The following is a 14,690-nucleotide window of genomic DNA, read 5'->3' on the forward strand; positions in this document are numbered from 1 at the left end:
CCCGATGCGGGACTCGATCCAGGGACTCCAGGATCATGACCTGAGCCGAAGGCAGTTGCTTAACCAACTGAGCCACCCAGGCGCCCAAGATTTTATTTATTTATTCATGAGAGACAGGGAGAGAGAGAGAGAGAGAGGCAGAGGCAGAGAGAAGGAGGCTCCCCGCTGAGCAGGGAGCCCGATGAGGGACTTGACCCCAGGGCCCCAGGATCATGACCTGAGGCGAAGACAGTCGCTTAACCAACTGAGCCACCCAGGTGCCCAAGATTTTATTTATTTATTTGACAGAGAGAGACACAGCGAGAGAGGGAACACAAGCAGGGGGAGTGGGGGAGGGAGAAGCAGGCTCCCGGTGGAGCAGGGAGCCCGATGCGGGGCTCGATCCCAGGACCCTGGGACCATGACCTGAGCCAAAGGCAGACGCTCAACGGCTGAGCCACCCAGGCGCCCCAAATATAGTCATTTTAAACAGTGATATGATTTGCTCAGAACTTTTTCATTTAGATTTCTGTTACATAAAGTAAGGCATACACATAACTTGTAAAAATGTGTACAGAAAGGACAAAGGACATTGATGGAGCAGATGCCTTGCCTCTCGTGCTCCCATAAACCCAGGGTAATTTAGATTTGACTTGAGACCACATCCCCAGCAATGGGATTCTACAAAAAGTGCTGGGGGTTGGCCCAGGGCCAACTCACAGGACTTCAGACTGCTTTTCGTACTTTATTAGGACTGACCCATCACGAAGTGGGAAATTGTCCTGAACAGTAGCTTTCATGTGTTCCACATCTCAGCCAATGATGGTGCAGTCAGTGTAAGCCCCTCCTGCTTAAATGGAGACATCCCATTCATTACTGGCCTTGACCTGCCGAAGGAGTTAGAAACCTTGACTTCCCAGGAGAGAAGATGCCACAGATGGTGGATCTTAACTACTCCCTTTTTTCTGGAGGAGAAACTATTGTGATAGTTTGAAATATATAGCTTAGAAAACTATCAGGGAGAGTGCCTGGGTGGCTCAGTTGGTTAAGCGACTGCCTTCGGCTCAGGTCATGATCCTGGAGTCCCGGGATCGAGTCCCATATCGGGCTCCTTGCTCAGCAGGAAGTCTGCTTCTCCCTCTGACCTTCCCCCCTCTCATGTGCTCTCTCTCTCTCATTCTCTCTCTCAAATAAATAAATAAAATCTTTAAAAAAAAAAAAAAAGAAAGAAAACTATCAGGGAAGCAGTGGTTTCTATTAGCATATATCAATGTAGCTTGTTTTAATGTGTTTAGTAAAGGAAATAAGGAAATGATGTTTCTTTAACCCAAAAAGCACAGTAAGACAGGGTGTGTGTGTATATATGTATATGTATATGTATATGTGTGTATATATATATATATATATATATATATATATATATATATATCATGCTGCATGTACTTCATAGGATAGCAAAGAATCCTGGGTCTTTTCTGGGACTCCACAGTTTAATTCAACAAGATGATTGCTACATAATTCTAAAACAATGCTGATTTATTTAGTATTCCCTTGAAATCAGACCCAGAGTGAAGCACTTGGTACAGGAGTTTATTGGAGAGGTTATCGCAGGAAACAGGAGTAAGCAGGCTTGGGGAGATAGGAAAGGTGGAGGAGTTCACATAAAGGTGTGTTATTGAGGTCCCTGCCATAGACCATTGACGCTCAGTTCTGCTGGGACATCTGAGTAGCGTAGTGGGCAGAATTTTCCCTTCAGTGGTTCTCCTGAAAGATAGAGGGTGGAATAAATACTATGATAGGATTCCCCAAGGGTTGTCCCAGGCCTTTAACTCTTTAGCACTTCTGAGCTGCACTCAGCAGGAGCCAGACAAGCTCTGGGGCATAGGAGAAAGCCCGGGTAGAATATGGAAAGACATAAGGCCAGAGCCAAAAATGAGTCATACCTGCCCATCACAGCTGCCCCTGAAATCAGAGGTGTGCTGAGAGGATATGATGGTGACCCAGAGGCTTTACCACAGAGTGAAACACTTATATACCTGCCATTTGAATGTGTAAGCTCAACAGATTCACAAGTTCTCTTTAGAACAATAGAGAATCTCCTCTTTTGGCCAAAATATAATTTTGTTTGTGTTGATCATAAGGGTTCTCAACAACTGCTCTTAATTCCTTTAAAAAAAATAAAATATTTTCCCAATTTTAAACATAATGCTTGCTATACTAGATGCTCATTATAGATAAGTTTAACTCTTGACAAACTGGAACCAACCTAATTATCAGACAACAAAAAATGGTGTCTGTGGTTGGCAGCCTCTAAGATGGCCCCCAATGATCTCCACCTCCTGGTGGTCACAGCTCTGTGTAGCCTCTTCACATTGCCCCAGGGTGGGTCTATGTGAACCAACAGAATGAAGCAAATGTGATGATATTTCATGTCCAAGATTAAGTTATAAAAAAAATTGTAACTTTCTTCTCTCCCTCCCCATAGCCCCTCCTCCTCGTCCCCCCACACACCCCTACATCCACCCCACCACCTTTTAGTCTTCTTTCATGGATCTCTCACTTGGGGGAAGCCATGTTATCATCAGCCCTGTGGAGAGGTCCACTTGATGAGGAAACAAAGTCCCTAGCCAACAGCCATGGGAGTGAGCTTGGAAGAGGATCTTCCAGCCCCAGTCAAGTTTTCAAAGACTAGCTCCAGTGGACAGCTGGAATGCAACCTCATGACAGACCCTGGACCAGAACTACCTAATTGAGCCACTCTGAGAATACTGACCTTCAGGAACTGTGAGAAAATATATATATTTTTTGTTTTGTTTTGTTTTAAGCTGCTAAATTTTGAGGTAATTTGTAACACAACAATAGATAACTAATACAGTGTCCATATAAAGTAGAACATTATGTGGCAATAAAATAACAGATTTTCAAAGAATACTTGATGACATGAAATGTGATGAGTATACTATATTAAGTGAAAATAGTGGGAAGCAGATCCATCTGTGCAGTGTGTGTTGCATATCTGTGGGTTTCCTCTGATCAGCAAATGTCCTTCCCCTCCTTCTGCTAATAGAACTTCCCCTTCTCATAGAGAAACAATTGCACGTGCTGTTGTTGTTGTTGTTGTTGGGGTTTTTTTGAAGTTTTATTTATTTATTTGACACAGAGAGAGAGATAGTGAGAGCAGGAACACAAGCAGGGGGAGTGGGAGAGGGAGAAGCAGACCCCCCACTGAACAGGGAGCCCCATTCAGGACTCGATCCCAGGACCCTGGGATCCTGACCTGAGCAGAAGGCACACGCTTAACGACTGAGCCACCCAGGCGCCCAACAATTGCACGTATTTTAAGTCGTGCTGACTTCAACCTGTGCAGGTCAAAGAAATGAATCTGATCAAATCTAAGTACCTGAATCCCTTGGCACAACATGAAAGGCAGGCTAATGAGGACAATTCCTGGAACTTTTCTTCCAGGAGTTGTTAAAGTAGAGAAGGAGGCATCAGACACCCTGGCTTGAGTATTCTTGACGTCAGTCAGCCTTGGACTTCTCAGTTATGAGTTAATAAACTCTTTTTGCTCAAGGTAATTAGGGTTTGGGTTCTGTCATGAATGATACATAATATTATCCCAAATTTTTATAAAAATAAATAAATAAAATTATCTGCAAACAGGTAACATAGTGGACTCTGCCAAATGTTAACAGTGGTTCTATCTAGATTTGTGGTTTCAGATTTTTTTAAAGATTTCATTTATTTATTTGCAAGAGAGAGACTGAGAGAGAGAGAGCCAAGAACAAGCAGGAGGAGGGGCAGAAGGAGAGAGAGAAGCAGACTCCCAACTGAGCAGGGAGCCTGATGTGGGGCTTAATCCCAGGACCCCAGGATCATGACCCGAGTCGAAGGCAGACACTTAACCGACTGAGCCAGCCAGGTGTCCCATGATTTCAAATTAGTGAACTTGCTACATCAGAAATTTTTAAAACACAGTCTTGGAGCACTTGAGTGGCTCAGTCAGTTAAGCGTCTGCCTTTGGCTCAGGTCAGATCCTGAGGTCCTGGGACGGAGCCCCATGTCCAGCTCCCTGCTCAGCAGGGAGCCTGCTTCTCCCTCTCCCTCTTCCCCTCTCCCCCACTTGTGCTCTCTCTCTCTCTCAAATCAATAAAAATCTTTAAAAAAGAAAAATTGAAACATATTCTCAGGCCTTACACTTGGAAACTTTGACTCAGCAGTTCTGGATTAGAGACCAGAAATATGTATTCTTAACAATCTCTCCATATAATGACAAACAATCACACTGGAAACCACTGAGCCTAACTGAGATCATAAGTGAATATTTCTATTCCTCTAAGCATAATTTCTAATTTTATAATGAATGGGTAGTATTTGGATAATGAGTACATTTCTTAAAAGTACAATCGTTAGGGGTGCCTGGGTGGCTCAGTCGTTGAGCGTCTGCCTTCAGCTCGGGTCATGATCCCGGGGTCCTGGGACTGAGCCCCGCATCAGGCTCCCTGCTCAGCGGGAAGCCTGCTTCTCCCTGTCCCACTTGCCCTGCTTGTGCTCCCTCTCTCGCTGTGTCTCTCTCTGTCAAATAAATAAAATCTTTAAAAAAAAAAAAAAAGTACAATCGTTAGTAATTTAGAACACTAATTATCATATTGATTCTCAAGGAAGATACTACCCAAGTTTCAACCAGGGTTTCAGGGTTACATTTCTTCCTGAAATAGACCATTAACCTTTAACACAACACCTCTATTGCCACTGCCAAGCTCAGTGTCCACACCAGGAAGGGACAGATGGAAGGGTCAATGGAATGGAAAAGACATAGGCTGGCAGAAGGAGAAGTGGATTCCTGACAGGCTAGAGCAACTCTTCAGGGTGAAGTGGATGCTGAGTGCCTAGGGGTTGGGAGTCCAGATCCAATCCAAGAGATGCAATGTCCAGGAGGCACCAAGACATTTACTGGGGACACAAGCCTGAAGCATGGCTGTGTCCTAAAGGCCCGAGGATGAGAAGAAGATTGGGAAGAGTCCTCCGCAGAGGACCCGGGAGGAGAATCGGGACTCTCAGCACCAGGGAACGGAGCCCGGACTCTGCATGCCGTTCAAGGGCAAAAGAGTAACTGTAAAGTGGGAGCCTAGGTTTCAGAGCAAGTAGAGTCCTAAGTAGATTATAAATGTAGTCATTCAGGCAAAGGGGCTGGGTTGGGCAAGATGCTGAGCTGGTATGAAATAGGGGCTTCGATTCAGGAACAAACAGAAGGCTGGTGAGAGGAACAGGGCACAATGTCTGAGCAGGACCCGCTGCCAGGTCAAAATGGTGCTCAGCCACTATGCGGTGGCCCAGGGATCCTAAACTTCCCTAGGATATTTTGGAGGGCCTCAGGCAAGCACGCATGAGCAGTGGGAGCCAAGTGAGTTTAAGTCCGCACGGACAGAAGGATTTGGGGGGCGGGCGTTGAATAGATGGAATCAATACTACTTTAGTGAAGGGGGGTGCAGCTGGGGCTCGAGTGGATAAGAAATTAGCAGCTCCTGGTGACTCAAATGGGAAATGTGGAGGATTGGGCTCAGAGACATAACCAGAGGGGGGAGGCCTCTCCCCAAACACCATGAGGACTTTGATGGTTTCAGTTTCCATTGGAAGCAGCAATAGGTGTTTCTGAATTGAGGCAAGGCCTCTTCCACCGTAAAGGCCATTAACTCCTAAGGCCATGTTAAGGACTGCATTATACAGAAAACCCTCTGCATGTTTTTAATTGAGTTTAGGCATGCAGCTGACCGACAGCTTACACAGCCCCTTTGCAATGTGCATGTGTCCCCTTTTAGGCTCCAGCTCTGAAGGAGGAACAGAAATCTTGCAATCTGCCTCCCCTAGATCTAGAGTGGACATTTAAGGCCGTACTAACTGCACAAATCAAAAGGAGCAAATTCCCTCAGGGAATTCCAGGTCCCTACATCTGGCCCAGGCCAGATCCCAGCTCCCAAAGCTTGCTTTGGGACATCTCTTTGAAATGTAAACATGAGCCACAGTCTCTGGGGAAGGAAGAGCCCAACTTTGGTGGTGCCTTGCATTAAATTGTAAAACTCCTGTCAGGAAGACAGGAGAAGCTTGTTTCTACTTTTGTTTTCATTTTTTGTTTGTTTGTTTGTTTGTTAAGATTTTATTTATTTATTTGACAGAGAGAGAGCAAGAGAGCACAAGCAGGGGAGGGGCAGAGGCAGAGAGAGAAGCAGACTTCCCACTGAGCAGGGAGCCTGATGCGGGGCTCGATCCCAGGACCCTGGGATCATGACCTGAGCCAAAGGCAGATGCTTAGTGACTGAGCCACCCAGGCACCTCCTTTGGATAAAGCCCATGAGCTAACACCGATGGTTATCCTGATTACCAGATGAATTTAGGATGGACTGTGTGTGACAGATGGAGCTAACTCTTCTTACTTGAGGACTAGTTATTATCCAGACAACATGTATGTAACGGGCTCTATCGGCTTGACTAAATAAAAGGACAGATTTCCTTCTGTCTTTGCAATCCCTCGGATTGCTAGTGTTGCTCACTGAATTCTGGTTTAATGCTTATTCAATAATAAAATTGTTTTTCTTTCTCTCCTATTTTTGTGGAGAGGTTTTCTAGCATCAGGGAGCAAGAATTCCTGTCCGCTCAAAGGTCCTTCCAGCCCAACTAAGAATCAAATAGACATGAGGCAGATCAACAGGAGATCAAATTCAACAGCGTACATAGGGGGAATCCACATAGACATGGAGATTCCAAAGACGGTCAGGAAAATGAGGTATAAATGTCATCCTGAACTAAAGAGAGCGGTAAGGGCCTGGAACCTCAGAGGACAGGAATGCACTTCACGGGGCAATAAGAAGAGATGTTTGGTAATTAGTTGTTTGCCCTGCCGTACAGATGAGTCAGTCAGATAAAATTTATCTCTGCTAATAACCCTTATTCTGGGCAAGACCCTCAATTTAGATTCTTCTGTGTAGCCTAAGGGAGGGGAGAAGTTTCTCTTGAGCCAGCAAGGACTTGACTACCTTTGGGTCAAAATGATCCACCTGCCCAGTGGCACATGGGAGGTAGGGGTGCTGTCCCGAACCCCTTGGCTAGCTTGGGAGATTTGGTTTCTAATCATATTTCCTCAACAGCAATTATGCCTGCACACGTGAGCAGTAATTACCACACCTACCTCAGGGAGAATCACGTACCCCAAGACACCCGTTGCTATGCACCACTGAAGTGGAATTTTTTTTTTTTTAAAGATTTTATTTATTTATTTGAGAGAGAGAATGAGAGACAGAGAGCACGAGAGGGAAGAGGGTCAGAGGGAGAAGCAGACCCCCCGCTGAGCAGGGAGCCCGATGCGGGACTCGACCCCGGGACTCCAGGATCATGACCTGAGCCGAAGGCAGTCGCCCAACCAACTGAGCCACCCAGGCGCCCCATGAAGTGGAATTTGATCTGCAGAGAATACAGTGTCTCATAGACACACACACACACACACACACACACACACCCCGTAAACATTATCAGGGAGCCATCAGGCTGCACAACTGTGTTACCCTCTACCAAGTTTCCATGAAACTTGAGGATAGTGGCAGGAGATTAAAATGTTAGAGTAGGTATGCTGCGGACAGCAGAGCTTTTCTAACGTACAAATTCTGGGTTGTCTGGAGGGATAAATTAAATTAGAAAATAATATGTTTTATGGTTTCACTTATTTGTGGAACATAAGGAATAGCATGGAGGACATTAGGAGAAGGAAGGGAAAAATGAAGGGGGGAATTGGAGGGAGAGATGAACCATGAGAGACTATGGACTCTGAGAAACAAACAGGGTTTTAGAGGGGAGGGGGGAGGGGGGATTGGTTAGCCCGGTGATGGGTATTAAGGAGGACACGTACTGCATGGAGCACTGGATGTTATACGAAAACAATGGATCGTGGATCACCACATCAAAAACCAATGATGTATTGTATGGTGACTAACATAACATAATAAAATTTTAAAAAAAGAAAATAACTTGTTTGTTATAGAAACGTTTTGAAAATAATAGAAAGATGTCTATGACTCATGGACAGCCACTATTAACACTTAGATGCAAATCTTTCCAATCTTCTCTCATAGTTTGGGTTTTGTTTTGTTTTTATTTTTTATTTTTTAAAGATTTTATTTATTTATTTATGAGAGAGAGAGAGAGAAACAGCATGAGAGGGGAGAGGGTCAGAGGGAGAAGCAGGCTCCCCACTGAGCTGGGAGCCTGATGTGGGACTCGATCCCAGGGCTCTGGGATCATGACCTGAGCTGAAGGCAGTTGCTTAACCAACTGAGCCACCCAGGCGCCCTGTTTTTATTTTTTTTTAAGACTTTTTTTTAAGTAATCCCTACACCCAATGTGGGGCTCAAACTCATAACCTTGAGATCAAGAGTTGCATGCTCTCCTGATTGAGCCAGCCAGGCACCCCGGGCTTGTCTTTTTGTTGTTTGTTGTATAGTTGTCATCAGATTGTATACAAGTGTGTACCTAGCTTTTTTTTTTACTAAATATTGACATGAGCCTTTTTTCATGTATCCAAAACCTCATTGTATCTGTTTGAAAATCCATTGAGTGGATGTAATTATTTAACTATTCCCCCACTAGGGAATACTTGAATTATTTCTAATTCTGGTATTTTTTAATACCAGATATTAAACTGACAAGAAAATCTGCATTGCCTAAAGCTAAATCTTGGCATATATTTACATAAGTCAGGCAATTTTCTTTCTTTTTTTTTTTTCTAGTAAAGGGAGTACGTTTAGCATGTTTCTTGTATTCTCTCTTTATTCTTGAGAAGTGCATGGTCATTCCCTTAGACATGTTCTCAGGGTTCACAAGCTCGTTCTTCACAAATTTGACTTATGACCAAGACAACCTGGTATTGCGATTAGATTTTAAAACTCATTTTAGGGGCGCCTGGGTGGCTCAGTCGTTAAGCATCTGCCTTTGGCCCAGGTCATGATCCCAGGGTCCTGGGATCCGCATCAGGCTCCCTGGAGACCTGAATCAGGCTCCCTGCTTGGCAGAAACCCTGCCTCTCCCTCTCCCTCTCCCACTCCCCCTGCTTGTGTTCCATCTCTCACTGTGTGTCTCTCTCTGTCAAATGAATCAAATCTTTAAAAAAATAATAATAATAAATAAAACTCATTTTAGGGAACTCCAAATTTGCTATCTCCAGTAGATGTCAGCTCTAAAACAGCCCGCCCAACCAACTTTCCCCCTGCTGGTGAATCACCTGGGAATCTTGTTAAAATGTTAATTCTAACTCAGTAGGTCGGTCGTCTAATTAGCAGCCGAGGCATGCCTGTGTTGGCTCGTGAACACACTGGGAGAAGCCAGGCTCTCAAGCCGCGCTTCTTAGCCTCAGCGCCTCACGCTGCAGTTGGCTGGGGGCTTTGTGAGCACAGGATGTGATGTCTGCAGCCTGGCTGTAGGAACTTTTAAAGCTCCTCTGGATAATTCTACTGTGCAGCTAAGGTTGAGAACCCCAGCTCTATTCACACTACAGCTTCAAAATCTACTCAGCATAGAGCTAGGAACTGTTAAGGAAATGGAACTTTAGCTATTGTCTTGTCCTGCCCAAGCTGTCATTTTTTTTTTTAAAGATTTTATTTATTTATTTGAGAGAGAGAGAATGAGAGAGAGCACATGAGAGGGGGGAGGGTCCGAGGGAGAAGCAGACTCCCTGCCGAGCAGGGAGCCCGATGCGGGACTCGATCCAGGGACTCCAGGATCAAGACCTGAGCCGAAGGCAGTCGCTTAACCAACTGAGCCACCCAGGCGCCCCAACCAAGCTGTCATTTTATAGGTGACACAACTTAGGCCCAAAGAGAACACACTCAATCAAGGTCTCACCGTGATTTTAGTTTAATACAATTTCCACAATGACACAAGATAACTGGGATAGTCTATTCTCATACAGATGCTTTAATCATACTCTCTGATGGGATTCTTATGACCTCAGATGAGGTCAGTCCACATTAACTTACTTTTCGTGTCTGATGAGGGTATGGAGGGCCTGCTTCTACAACTTCTTCAAAAACAAGGCAGAGAAGGGAAAGAGATGGAGGGAATAGCACCAGTAGGTCCTCCCTTATTATCCTCTCTTGAGAAAGAGACACATGGATGTGCACTTTGTCCTTGTACTCACCCAGCACATAGCGCCACTGTCCTGTCATAGTCCATAGACCTCAAAACCATGCATCAGCTGCTTAGACCCCAATTTCACCAATAACTGGGAGATAACACATATGGGGTTGCTGAAGGCCCCCCAGTGAGAAGTTCATTATGAGGGGCACATGGTTGGCTCAGTTTGTGGAGTATGCGACTCTTGATCTTGGTGTTATGGGTTTGAGCCCCATGTTGGGTGTAGAGATTACTTAAAAATAAAATCTTTTAGAAAAAAATTCACTCTGAAACTTCAGGACAAAAGGGAGATCTGCTAAGCCCAATATGCCCAGCAGTGTTGTTTATGCTGTCCCAGCCAAGGGCTCCATCCCTCCTGGCCAAGCAAAGTTCTCAGGCAAAAGTCTCCTCTGAGCGCCCCTGCCAGGTACAGGGGGCAAGCTCTGTCCAGCCAGTCCTGAGCTCTGAAACCAGAACCATGCTGCAATACCTCTCATCATAAGCAGACAAATATCCCTCCTTAGGCCCCTCATCCCCCTCAAACCGCTGCTTCTTTTCTCGGCTTTCCCTTACCACAACCCTTCTAAATAGTGTGCTCTCTACTTACATTTCTACCTTCTTTTCATTGTGGTTTCAACCCACATCGATTAAGTGGTCACCCCTACCATTCCCCTGAACTTGATCTTGTTCAGATACCCCCTTCTTCTTCCAACATCTCAGGGATCAGTCTTCAACCCTCTTGTCAATATACTTCCCTCCCCTTAGATGGTCTCACTCAGAACCAGGGCTTTACATACATCTAGATAATGAAGAATCTCAAACCCACATCTTTACCCCTGATCTGTCCCCTGAACTCCTGCCTCATGTCTCCAGCTACCTGTGTTTGGTGAACCCCTCACCCTGGTCAGCTCTCTCTCCAGCCTTACTCAATTCAATAAATGGCCCAAAGATTCACCCGGGTGTTCAGAATCAAAATATGAGATCTTTTTTTTCCCCCTTTTTCATGCCCCACATCTAATTCATCAGAAATTTCCATTCACTCTACCTTTAAAATTTATTTCAAATTCACCACACTTCACCACCCCCACTGCTACCATCTAGACCAAAGAAACCATCCTTGTCCACCTATGTGACAGCAACAATTTTCCACCCATACTCCCTGATTCCTTTTTCATTCCTCAGTGGTCAGATCTTCAGATAGAAAGCATAAGTTAGATCTTATCTCACCCTTGCTTCGATGGCTTCTTATAACATTTTGAATAAACCCAAACTCCTTATCACATCCATAAGGTAGAGAATATCTGGCTCTTGCTTATTTCTTCATCTTTATCTCCTTTCACTCTTTGCCTTATTCCCTTCAGTTTGGCCAAAATGACCTGCTTGCTTTTCTTAGGGTGAGCCAAGTTCACTCTTATGTTGGTTGGCCTGTTTGTCTAGAACATTCTTCTTCCTAGACACACACAGGATTCATAGTCTCCCATAGTTCCGATCTCTGCTCAAATGTCACATTCCAAGAGAGGTTTTTCCTGACTCCTCTATCTTAAATCACCACCCCTCTGTCTTCTTACTCTCCATCCTATTCACATGTTTTTATATTCCTTCTTACTTTTCCTGACACTATCTGATACATGTATTTGTTTATTGTTCTTTCTCTCCTGCTAGAAAATATGAGCTCCATGTGGGCAGGGAGATATTGAATTGTTAAATTCTACATGCCCAGCACCTAGGACTGGGCCTGGCACCTAGTATGTGCTCAATAAATACCAGGGCAAGTGACTGGAAGACTACCACCAGGTGCAGGTGAAGACTCAGAAGATAGATCCCGGAGAGAAATGAACTCCCAGGCAACAAGTCATGAACGGATCTCCCCCTCTGATTTTCAAAAATGTTGTCCTTTTACTGAAGTTTCACTTGGGAACTTCCAGTGAAATGTGCTTTAAACCAGTCTCTGAATGGTGGCCACAAGCCAAGACTTCACATATGCTTTTCAGAGAATAACAGGAAATAGGAAGAAGCAGTCAGGTGACCAGTGTCAGAACAGCTCAGTAACAAAGGGCACACAGGAACTTGGAGAGCTGTCAAATCGAAGAAAACCAGATGAGCTAAGATTCCAGGGAAAAGAGAAGTGTTCAGAGATGTGCTGACAATGTCAGCCACCCCCCCACACCCACACACACGCACAAACACCCCACAAGGGATTTATCAATCCTGAGTGGAGACAACAGGCTTGACCTTGGCCCAGGCCAATTCTGCAGGAAACTAGAAGGACTAAACGGCAAATGGAAAACTTGATAAACCTCAAATAAACCTTTTGAAGGAAAATAAACCTTTTCTCCCTAGGTGACATTTGCTAAGTTCTGGGGCTATATGAGAGGCTGAGGAGCTATCCAGAAAGCTTCTAGAAGGCAGAGTGTTTTATCCCTTTCAGGAAACAAGACCCATGAGCAGGGAAGGCCAGTCTCGAGCCCATGGCCACTCTCTCCCTTCAGAGACCTGACAGGAAAGGCATAGAGTAGGAGGCTCTAGAGCTGGGATGAGAACTTCTGAAGAACACAGCAGGATCTCCTCAGTCTTTTGGGGCTGATGATAGAGATTAGCATGTCCCTCAATGAAAAGGACAGAATGACCCTCCTGTGAAAGGGCAGCAAAGACAGACTGCAACCCAGCCTCAACTTTCCTCAAACCCTGATAAGCCTTCATCCTATCTGCCCTCTCTGGTGGAAGATCACATCATACGGAGGCTTCACCTATCTTTTTTTCATGTTTTCTGGATACAATGAAATGATATGTAACAAGGCAAGTCCATAATTAAGTGGGGAAAAAAAGATAATAGAACTAAATGATCAAGATGATCAAGATATTGATGCTAACCAAAAAAGGGAAACCTGTAAAATTAATAATATCTATTAGATTAAATAAGTCTAGTTTGAATATTTTTATCCCTTATGTAATCACTAAAAGAATAGTAAAATTATGTATGACCAATAAGTCAACAGAAGAAAACAGTGGAAGTATAAAAATGTTTGGATATTCCAAACGATAAAAAAAGGAGAAATGGAACTAAATCTATGGGCCAAATAGAAAACAAATATTAGGATTGTAGATATAAACCCAATTATATCAAGTTATATCAGTTCATCACCAAGGCCTAACTATTTTATGTGTTATATACTCTGTGGCCTCTTCTCTACCCCAATACTATGGCCCAAATTCAAATCTGCAATAACCTATCACCTAGACTATTTCAATAAATCCCTAACAATTTTCCTTATTTCTGCTATGGCCTCCTTCAATCCATCCTCCTTAGAAATGTCACCATGGTTTTTTATTTGATTTTGAGCATGCCCTTCTTCTGCTTAAAATGTTTCAGTGGCTCGTATTAACTTAAGGAAGACATCGCGAAATGAGTATTTGCTGAATAGTCCGCCTTCTGGAAAAATAAGAGGGTGCAAAGGCTCCACCTGGTGGCAGCACGGAAGAGCTGTTGGACGGCCTTGAGACCAGCAGGGAAGTGGACAATGTGACTTGTTTTCACTCTTGCCTTCTTCTTCCAGGAGATCATGATTACCTGCCTTGAAAAAAGAATCTGTAGCTGGTTGGACCTGAACTTCTTACAGGCAGAGTGAGAATATTTTTGTTCCCAAGGAAGAAAAGGGAAGCCCCATATTGTGTTTTGGGAGCTGCATACATTGGGAAGGTATGAGTGGACCTAAGTGGGAAAAGGGGTAAAGTTTTAAGACACAAACTTATGCATCTTCTTAGATACCCCCAGCTACCACACTTTTCCCCTTCTTGGTTGCCATGCCACTTTGGGTCTTGGGTGAAACACTGGCCCACCAACTATGGTCTCTAACATCCTGAAAAGCCTGGTAGCCAGGATGAAGCAACCCAAAATGTAAGAGTCAGCTCCCCTAAAGGTAAAATGGGACCAATGAAAAATGGACGCTTCAGGGAGCCAGGCAAATAAGCTACTTCTTCTTTCTTTCTTCAGCAAACTATCCAAGGCATGGTTTCTCCTTGCAAGTCCTGAGCCAAGTCGCCACCCTTCCCGGGTCCCAGTGAAGGCACAGGCAGCACAATTATGTCCCACTGCCTTGCTTAAAGTCTCCTCCTTTCCTCACTTTCTTTCTTCCCTGGCAATCACCAGGGCTGGCATAACCCAAATGAACTGTTGGCACCTGGACTGGAGAGCTGTGGCCAGGAGCACTCCCTCGCCAGCCGCACTCCTTGTAGTGGGAGCCTCAGGGAAGGTCCTGTGGGGAAGAGAGCAGGCATGTCCCCACAGGCACTGGCCTCGGCCTCCTGGGAGCTTCCCAAGGCATCAGTCGCTCATACCCTCTGTGGTGTCAAGCCTCTCCCCCACGGCCTTTGGATCCGTGGGCTGAAGGCTGTAGGCTGGTGCTCGAGACACTCTGGGCAGCGTTCACAGTTTTCCATGAACAAACATCCACATCCTGAGCTGTTCCAGCATGACAGGCCACAGAAATTGTCCAACCGAGTCCAAGGACAATTCAGGGCTGTGATGAAAGGGGTCACCCAGCTTGGGCTGGTAAGGC

General features: G+C 44.8%; 1 long non-coding RNA gene across 1 annotated transcript; it reads right to left on the bottom strand.

The window, feature by feature from the left end:
- Positions 1 to 1,562: 1,562 nt before the first annotated feature.
- On the bottom strand, positions 1,563 to 13,771 carry LOC118006532. Its single transcript, XR_004678105.1, has 3 exons — positions 13,596 to 13,771; positions 2,246 to 2,367; positions 1,563 to 1,743 (listed from the first exon to the last, which is right to left on the bottom strand). It is a non-coding gene; the product is annotated as an uncharacterized LOC118006532 (long non-coding RNA).
- Between the last annotated feature and the right edge of the window lie 919 nt (positions 13,772 to 14,690).

The sequence above is a fragment of the Mirounga leonina genome, unplaced genomic scaffold (assembly GCF_011800145.1).
Source record: "Mirounga leonina isolate KUSES-001 unplaced genomic scaffold, KU_Mleo_1.0 Mir_97, whole genome shotgun sequence".
Lineage (NCBI taxonomy): Eukaryota > Metazoa > Chordata > Mammalia > Carnivora > Phocidae > Mirounga > Mirounga leonina.